This window comes from Oncorhynchus mykiss, chromosome 2, assembly GCF_057628025.1.
Source record: "Oncorhynchus mykiss isolate SJ-2025 chromosome 2, ASM5762802v1, whole genome shotgun sequence".
Lineage (NCBI taxonomy): Eukaryota > Metazoa > Chordata > Actinopteri > Salmoniformes > Salmonidae > Oncorhynchus > Oncorhynchus mykiss.
The window spans coordinates 71,376,502-71,386,608 of record NC_143023.1 but is presented as its reverse complement, the minus strand read 5'-3'; positions in this window follow the sequence as shown (position 1 = coordinate 71,386,608).

Genomic DNA, 10,107 nt, shown 5'->3' with positions numbered 1-10,107 from the left:
TAAGGCAACCCTGCAGGTACTGGCAGGTCTGACTTGAGTTCATAAATAAAATGCTACAGTGGACGTTAAAAATATGTCCGAAATGCTATATTTATAGGCTACCCTATGTTTTTACCGGAAGCAGCAGACAATATATAGGCTGTCGTTTGCTTGATTTTACTACACTAGTACCACCTCTACCTCTCTAGTTGCGTATTAGGTGACATTTGTGTTGTGTGTAAAGCGAGATCAAGCGTGCGATCCCCCAGCCTTAAAGCGCACTTTAACTCGATGTCCTATTAGTTGAGTCAATATGGCGTCTTGCAATCCAACGCATGCTACGGCTCCCCGGAGCAAAGCAGTTTTCCATAATAGAAACCACATTGCTTAAGAAATAGACCCCCTTCATCGAGACCCAGAGCCTCAATAAAACTATCGGAGGTATTCAACTATATCTTCCATGATTAGTAGGCCTAACCAGCACTGAGTATCTTGCAAAATCGTGAATTATGAATTGTTGTCTTCATGATAGAATTTGACAAAAGCCTGATGATTATTTCATTACTTACTAATGCCCAGCACCTTCAAATATATACGTTTTAAGTTCAATATGCCTATTCTGTGTACAATTTCTGTAAGAAAAAATAGTAAACAACAGGCTATTTCATATTATCCAAGACAAATGGCCTATAGGTAAATCATATTTTATTCTTTATTGTATTAATACTACATTTGAGATTATTATTAGTAGTGTTACTACCACCAGTAGACCTACTACTACCACTACTACTACCACTAGACCTACTACTACCACTACTACTACCACTAGTCCTACTACTACCACTACTACTACTACTAGCCTACAGATTACTACTACAATAAATATACAGCACCAGATAAAGGACATAAAAGTGTAGCCTAAACCACACTGTGCAACACAGTGTCAGGATTTATTTGTGTAAATAAATCAAATTTCAGACGACTTTACTATTTCTCAGATTGCAAAGGCATCCCACCATGCTTCTGTCTAATTAATGGTGAAAGTGAACTAAATCTAATTATGCTGTAATTCCATGCAGTTTGTGTTTGTCCCTGTTAGTGTTACTAAATTGTGACTACAATGAAAGGATTGTTTATGATTGGCCTTATACGACATGTTTTACGTTTTTTTGATGCAGACATTCCACCTGTCAATGTATCTTTGCAACCTTTTGAGATCTGAGACCATAGGCCTAGATACAGTACAGGAAATATACTGTATGTACTTGCACGTTTTATGTCACTAAATATCTTAGGCCTACATGTAATAGGTCTAAAGTCATTAGGCCTACAACTCAGAAATCGTATGAAAAGGGCAATATTAATTGTCTTATTTTCTTTGGATTTTTAATGAATTGCTTTACGATAATAGCCCGGTAGGAATACATTTTAAGTAATTCGGATCATGGCTTCACCGGACTGATTTTAGTTGACAGAGCGTGTGTTGAGGCTGAACTCTATAATTTGCACTTCTGTTCATTTATTAGCGTTGGACAACGAACTAATGAGGTCTCCCTCAGTACAATGTCACTTTTATTTATTTCCTCGTGAAAAAAACAAAACATTTTGAATTTAAGAATAATATATTTATTTCATATAGCGCTTTCATTATACATGTATTCTCAAAGACGCTTGAAAACAAAACAAAAAACAATGTATATATAGTTATTGGGCTGAACAAAGGTCTTGAACAGAGGCTGGCGTCAGGTCAACATCCAACTCCGGTGGGCTCCACGTAGGCCAAGCCTACAACAGTCTCCTGAAAGTCAGTCAATATGCCTGTGATATGCCTGTGTCCTGCACGAGCACTGCAAACACTGCATGAGCTCTGCAAACGAACAACCAACACTGCTTTGTAATCTCATTGATTGTGAGATTCCTAACGTTTTTTCTTCTTCTTCAGTATATGTATGCCTGTAGTCTATGTATGTAGCATATGTGTATGTTTGTATGTTATATGTTTCTCTGTTTGCATAGGCTGTGTGTAGGCCTAGCTAAGTATTTGCATGTGTGCGTGCTGTGCGTACTTGTGTGCTTGCGTGCGAGCAAGGCGTGTGCATGTGTATCGTTTATATGTAAAAATGTCATGTTTGTGATGAAAAACGTGGGAACATTAGGCCTACGTCAAAGGCAAAGTACCCAAATGATGACCGCGCTTAAAGTCAAATTACAGCATGATTTATAGACTTAACTGTGTTTCGTACTATTATTATCACTATCACGGTGTTATCAATGTGCTGCTCATAAACCTTAGTCCACATCTACAAAGCAACGGTCCAGTTCCAAAACGCTCCTGGACAAAATGTGAAAGGTCGAGACAATAGTTAGCTGATGATTTCATAATCATGCTCGTCCCTCTATTTTATACTGTTGTTTGTTTTGACTTTTCTTTAGATTGCAGGCCAATTGATAAAGTAGCCTATACATAATGTGGTGGCCCGGCACGACCGGCAACCCACTATTTTGACCCCCAGAGAGAGAGCTTGTAACCTAGCCTATATCTGCCACTGACTTGATTATGAATCAGGCTCAGAGATAGGCCTTGATGACAAATAGGTCCATCTAAAATGTTTGTTACATTTCTGTAAGTACTGTGTCATTTACTATACTGCTCCTCTGGCCATTTGAGGGGCTATCGTCCATCCAGAATTTGAGCCTAGGACTGATCCCCAGTCATTCAGAGCCTGTGCGGCCCAAAGAAATTTGAAATCGTCTCCATTCAAGCGGTGAACATACAAACCTTGGTAAACCTGTCACCATCCTGTTGATAGTAGGCCTATGCTAATATAATAAATGTCAAATAAACTTTAATACAGTTAGACATGGAAAGTATTAGGCTATTATTATTATTATTATTGTTATTATTATTATTATAGTCTTATCTTCAGACCTGTGCCTATTGAGATTACAATTACGTATATACCTATGCTCTTTTCTAAATAATATTTGTTCCAAATCAACTCCGCTTTAAACATGCACTTACTTTTGTACTAAACAAAACTATAATTAGGCTTATTCTCTAAAATCTTGCATAGAGAATTGTGTATTTCGACTGCCTCTCAGCTATCTTTATTATTTTTAATAAAGTGCTTTTAAATCGACTTGGTGCTCCCGGCTTCCTGCGTTCCTGCTCTAAATGTTAGAAAATTGTGCCATCTACCCGCTATTCACAGAACTGTCACTTCCAGGCCCTCCCGAGACCTCGAGACAACTTTAACACAAAGGGAGAGAGAGACCAACGAGGCTGATGAGAGGCTTCGCTTTATACCATCCCCTCGATTGCAATGAACAACTTTAAATAACATTGAACATCTAGTGTTTTTATTGTTCTAACGCTATCAGACTTGATGTATAAGATCTCTCTCACACTATCTCTTTCTCGCAATGTTGACTGACACCCAACATGTTTAACGAATTGGTTAATTTCTACGCATTTATTTTACACGTACGTCGAGCTCTGTGCTGCACCTTATAGGTCTACCTGACAATCACTGGCATATTCTCCAGTTTTAACTGCCAATGTAAGCTGTGAAGTGACACATGCCTAATTTACACTTGATAGCTGAATGACAATGTAGCTTGTCCTTCAACGACGTGGATACAGTACTAACACCAGGATACATTACATAGTTGCAGGCTATGTTGCAAATCAGTCCTGTTAGTAATATTGTAAACGTGTTTCTCTGAACTTTTTATAAACTCACTTCTGCACGAAATCCTATTCCCCGCACTAAAAGTGAGTTCTCAGAGCAAATGCAAAAAAAGGGGCCAGTCGACACCAAAATGGCAAAGTTCATCTCGAAAAAACTGCACCGACTTACAAAGGGGAACAAGGCTTTGTGATTATAGAATTGAGGGAAAAGAACGACAACTGCAGTTGAGGTAGGAGTGTGAGAGTGTGTTTTTTGTATAGCCTATATTTGAGTGTTTTAAAGATGTTATTTGAGGCGCTTGTGCTGACAACGCACAAGCTCTTGGTCATGGTCTGGGAAACTTTGCTATTGTACATGGAACACTGAACACAAGAACATTATTTGCCGTTATACTGATATAATAGAGGACTAACAAACAAATGTAGGAACAAGAGTGGGTGCGGGAAACCGGAAAACAACTGGACAAGTAAGCACAGAATATTGTTATTTCAAGAAGACGGAAAACGCACTTCCTTAACGTTTTATGGAGAGAGCGAAGCATGTACCATTCCTAAAGTATTTGAGTATGAAGTATAATTAGCGCGGAGCCAATGGAGAGTGATGGGACTTGGAGCCTCACTGATTACACTGAGGAATGGCATGTGGTAAGATGAAGTTAACAGACCGAGACGATTTTATCAACATACAAAAAGAGAATGCAAAGGTCACATCTATGGTGTTCGAAATGTAGCATATAGGCTACAGCATCCTCAAACTAGCTCACCTTCTTTATATTGTCTTACAATAAAAGTGTATGGATATTTTATGGATTATTTATTGATAATGTATTGATATGTATTCGTTTATAAAAACGTTTGATATAGGTAACATACTTAATTAAACTAATAATCACTATGTATCACATTCGAAGTTATAGCTTAAATGTTGTAGGCTATTACACTGAATTACAACACGTGGCATGTGTAATTAAGCATAGCAACAAGAATGTATGGATGTGTAGCCTATTACTTCGTGTTGCGCGCATATAGACTCCCGAAACATTTGGAGAATAATAAATAACCATAAACTCTTATAAGGTCGAGTCTAAAATTGGATTAGATTTTTTTATTTGTCTTGTGTGTGTTTTTGTTGTTGTTATTATTCGTGATTATTGTTCAGTGTACTGGACTTTTTATTACGCCGTTAAAATTGAAGTCATTAAAGTAATGCAAGGTTGGACTACCAGCTGACTGTGTGTGTGTGTGTGTGTGTGTGTGCGCGCGCGCGTGCGAGAGAGCGAGAGAGAGAGAGGGGGGGGGGGGGAGAGGGGAGAGAGAACTCTGGGAGAGAATAAGTTAGAGAAAAATTATATTATACTACATCAAGCTAATATGTAATATCACGATTTTATTACGCTTTGGACATCATGTCTCTATCTACAACTACCCTTTTAATATAGGCTTGAAGTAATGCGAATTCGCTATTTTCTAAAGGCGTGCTGAGCACTGTTGCTTTGTTGTAATGGCTAGAAATTGCAAATGACCTTGAACTGTATCTGTATCTGTTGGATTTTGGGGAAAAGGCACATGAAGTTATCTTGCTAATAGAGACAAGTTAAAATACACACAGCATGAAATTCAATACATTTCATTGCGACATGATTTAAGAAACCTGACGCGCTAGCAATGATGATAAGGATAATAATAGGTTGATGATAATGTAACTAACAAGTGGCATAAGCTAATGATCGTGACATACCTCACAAAATTAGCTAATTTAGCTCACTGCTGCTCATGAGTCCATATAAACAGTTATCAACTAGGCCTAATTCAACACTTGTCGCTTATTCATTAGCCTATTTTCAGAAAGACCGGATGGAATGCCATGTAGGCCTATACCGGATCAGCTCAACGTCGTGTATTCTTATGGAGGCGTCACCAATACACACAGCTTTGTCCCCAACTGCTTGTGATCGAACTGTTGTTTTTCCATCTCTCTCTCAAAGCCGATTTAGGCCCCTCCTTGAGATACGCACCACAACCCGGAGGTTGAAGAACACCTTTCGCGCGACCATGAGATGTCAAACGCGCACTTGGCAATGCTCCTTCATATCCACTGCACACTAGTCAGGCATGGTGCAAATAATAGTATTTAGGTTATATTAGGTATGTTACATTGCTATTTTAGTTTTAGATAAGGAATGCCATGACATGTCATTGATAGTAGCTATATTATTGATGGTAAGACAAGTTAATTGATTAATACATTATTATTTAGAAAATATGGTGGTGAAGGTTTTTGAAGGGTTATAGGTCTACACGTTTTATCCCTACATATTTTATTAGTTATTTTATTGGCCTATCATAACTTAAAATAGAGTAGCCTATGTGTTTAATTCTGTAAGAAGGCAATTAAAAACGCTATAATAAACGTAATGCCCGGCATCTCTTAGACACAAAAAAAGATATCACAAATTAATGTAGGCCTATTTGTTTTTGACAAAGAACATTTAAATACTTACTTGGAGGACAGTTTCACAACTTTGGAACCAAATATAATGGGTTAAACTCAAGCAAAACCTAGAGAAGTGTGAGCATCCTGACTGTACGGACCTTTATCGTAGCCTCCTCCTCCTACCAGTACTGCTACTAGTAATAATAATAATGACGTAGCAGTTATTGGTGGTGGTGGTGTTGGTATAGTGGTCAAGTTGTAGTGGTAAAAAAAACTAGTATTCCCTGAAGGACTTGTATCCCCTTTTGTGATAACAAAGAGGCAGCTCCGTGAGGGCAGAGCCATGTCGACAGCAACACATAATATCCCTAGTGTACCTGAACATCAGAGAGTTGTACAGTTTGATGGCCTACTTTGAAGGAGTAAGCATTTGCTTTAATGATAGCGAGGGATGCAAAAACTGGTCAAATCAACGTTGTTTCTAGGTCATTTCAACCCTAAAATCCATGTGATGATGTTGAATCAACGTGTAAAACGAATTGGATTTGCAAAAAGACATCAACATAAGGGCATTTTGTATTTTTTCACCCAAATCCAATGAAATTGTGGAACGTTTTATTAATTTCACGTTAAATTCAAGTTAGTTGACAACTCAACCAAATGTAAAATAGATGTTGAATTTGAAATCTGAGCCCAGTTGGTTCCTCCTTTCTTATCCTGCAATCATTAGCAGGCCCCTCGAGCAACATGTTCAGCATCTTTACATGGTTGTTCGCTCTGATGCCCCCCTACTCTCCCCCCAAACCTCCGTGCCATAGGCCTACATGTTGAGGTGGTTATGCTGATGATTATGGTAGGCTCCTTCACTAGCCACCGCCCAATCTTATCAAGTGCTGCGGAAAAGTTACACACCGACATCTGTGAAGTCGAAAGCAACTGCTTGTAAACTAATGGCTAGATGTTTAATTATACGTCCTGTGAATGTAGTAAATAATGTATATTGCCCTACAGTACATTGTACATTGAATATTTAATGACCAGGGGAATACAGCAAATAAAGTGAAAATAAATCGGAATTACAGCTTTAGGATATATGACACGTAAAATTGGTAAACTTAGACAGATGAAAAGAACACAACTTGAGCTGCATTTGTTGAAAACATTTATTTGAATTATCTTAGGTCCTTGATATAAACGACCATCCTTTCAAATACACACATATTTCAACCAAACTATGTATCATCAAATGTGTAATGCATACAATCACAGGGGTTGGTTATTGTCCAACCTTAGATGGAGTATATATTAAAACCATACGGGGTGGGTTTTCAATGAAGGACTGAGCACAAAACTGTAGTGAATTTCTCACTTCAAAAGCGAGATGGCGCTATTTTGCACACCAACCACCTCAATGCATGTAGGTGGGGACTTCATATCCCAATCCAATTCTTTGTTTCTAAGATGATCAAAGTCATTATGCGTTTATATTTAAATGTATACTAATTAAATATCTAAGTAAAGGTTAATATGACATAGAAATATAACTTCTTAAATGTTGTTGATATAATACACTGTAGCCTACTTTCAAAATACTGTCTATTCATTACTCCTGAGAAAAATTATATGGACTGTCGAACGCTTTTCGTGTCGAAGGCAACACATTTTAGACTATGGAGCAGAAGAGTCCAGGACAGCATTTTGAATAATGTCTTATAATACTACCCTACTACTACTAACTAGAAGGCTAAGAATTGTATGTTTTATTCATTTCAAATATTCTATATAGGCTACAATGTCTGTGTGGTGGTCCAACATTAGCCTACAAAAATCAATGTTATGTTGTATTTTATTTGGGGATTAAAATGAAAGACAATTCAGCTCAAATTGTGGCATAGGCCTAAGTCATTTTTAAGTTTCATTCTAACCTGTTTCTAGGTAATACTTTATTGTTCCCATAGCCATATTAGTATTTGAAATAAAAAGTAAATGCCAATAAGTAAATCAAACACGATTTCCCTGTCGGTGCCAAATACACGCACACAAAGACACAGACACACATCTTTATATATACTGTACCTCAAAGTTCCACGTATTAGGCAACATCATCGTTGATTCAAAGCAGCGCGTTTCTCTTCTTATTGCCATAGAATGGTTTGCATGATCTCTTCAGGGTTCATGTAGTTTGAAGAGCATCATCACACGAACTTTTGTAATTTTGTCTTTCTTATTATCTTCGTATTCTAAGATTGGGATTCTCTTTTTATTTAAATAATAATAATAATATACTGGCCTATATTTATTTATATGTATTTATGCCCCATTCTCTAACTGTGACAGTGAATTACATTCTATAGCATCTAAAATCCGAAAACAATAGGTTTTCTTCACATGCTTGTTTTTTCTGTATGTAGACTATAAAGTATTTTTTTTCTAGGAGTTGAAGGACTTCAATCGAACGAATATATTTTTTTGGGAGGAGACTGGAAACTACATAACTTTGGTATATATATATGCATACAATCTAGCAAATAAACTTCACTGCAGTTGTATTTCTTAGCCAGAGGTCCATTTGCTGAGAGGGAAATGTGAGGAGCATTGTTTTCATATAAAAACCTGTTCTTCCCTGTGTGCACAAGTCGATAAGAACTTTCTTTGACCAAACGTACACCAATTTAAAGCTGTCAAAATTGATTAAAGGAAACGGTCACCTACATCTCTATAACATTGCTGCAATTTTGAATATTTGAATATTGAACTCGCCTTGAGACAAATTATTGTTAATTCAATAAGGAAAGTGACGACAGTATGGGGATACAGAAGTTGCAGTTGAAATTATAAAAACGACTTACGCTTAGTTAATGTGCATAAACAACGATACCTATTTCAAACTTTGTAAATGTAATTTAATATTTAAATTAGAACTCATGGATGAAAAAATGTATTTCCAAAATATATGGCAATTTCTATACATAGTTAGAAAATGTGTTTTTGTAATAATAATAATAATAATAATAATAATGCCAGATTATTGATATTACAATGCTTTCAATGCAATATATAGGAGTTTTGGACATGTTTATGTTTTACAAATTGTCTAGAGGTACCATAAATATAATGTGTATCATCACATGCAGTACAAATATAATATGATTCAGTTACCAGACAAGCACTCTATCCATTCTAGAATATCTTAATTACCTAGACACAAAGGTAGAGACTGGACTCTGGTCTGACAAAGAGGACTTAAATCTAGCCTTTTATATGCTTCCTTTATTATGTGCAGGACTGAGTGTGCAGCCTCTAATCGTGTCCCCTGAAGTCTCAGCTAGTCCTCTGAACTCTACAACTATATGTAAACAAGTTGTCAGTTTGGAAATAATCTTCTTTGCTTTTTATTGGAATGAAAATTCAATCTCCCAAACGTAGATTTTTTTTTTTATTCCTTGTCATTGGTGGGGCTGGACTTTGGTGGACAATAATGTGGCAATTGTTGATGCTTTGTGACCCATAAAATTTGAGGGTGGCTATTCTGGCTTTGGTATGTAATTATGCAAAACACTTTGTATAAAGACTTGCCATCCGATCTAATGATAGAGCCTGCAGTCTCATTTCAAGAGCTGGAGGGACTAACAGCACGTACACTACTAGAATGAGGGAGGGAAAAGTGACATTCAAATAAAATCAAGGCAAACTGCAAATTAACAAGTATCTCATTGTTAATGAGTTGTGTGTTAGTGTTTATGTGTTTGTGTCTTTCTCAGTATTTTCTGAGTGTAAGTGTGAGCATGTGCATTTCAATTGGCCTAAAACCAAAATACTTTCCTGTGTGCATTTTTGTGAGTCAAAGGAAAAATGACAGTGCCATTAAAAACAAATGTCTAACTGGTGGAGGAACAGTGATGCTTTGTAGATTTTCAGATCTTTGACAAATTAACAATGTGATTTTCAATAAAAGACACCACGAGGAACTGCTGAGTTTTTTTTCTTTATTTCCCAGGAGTTC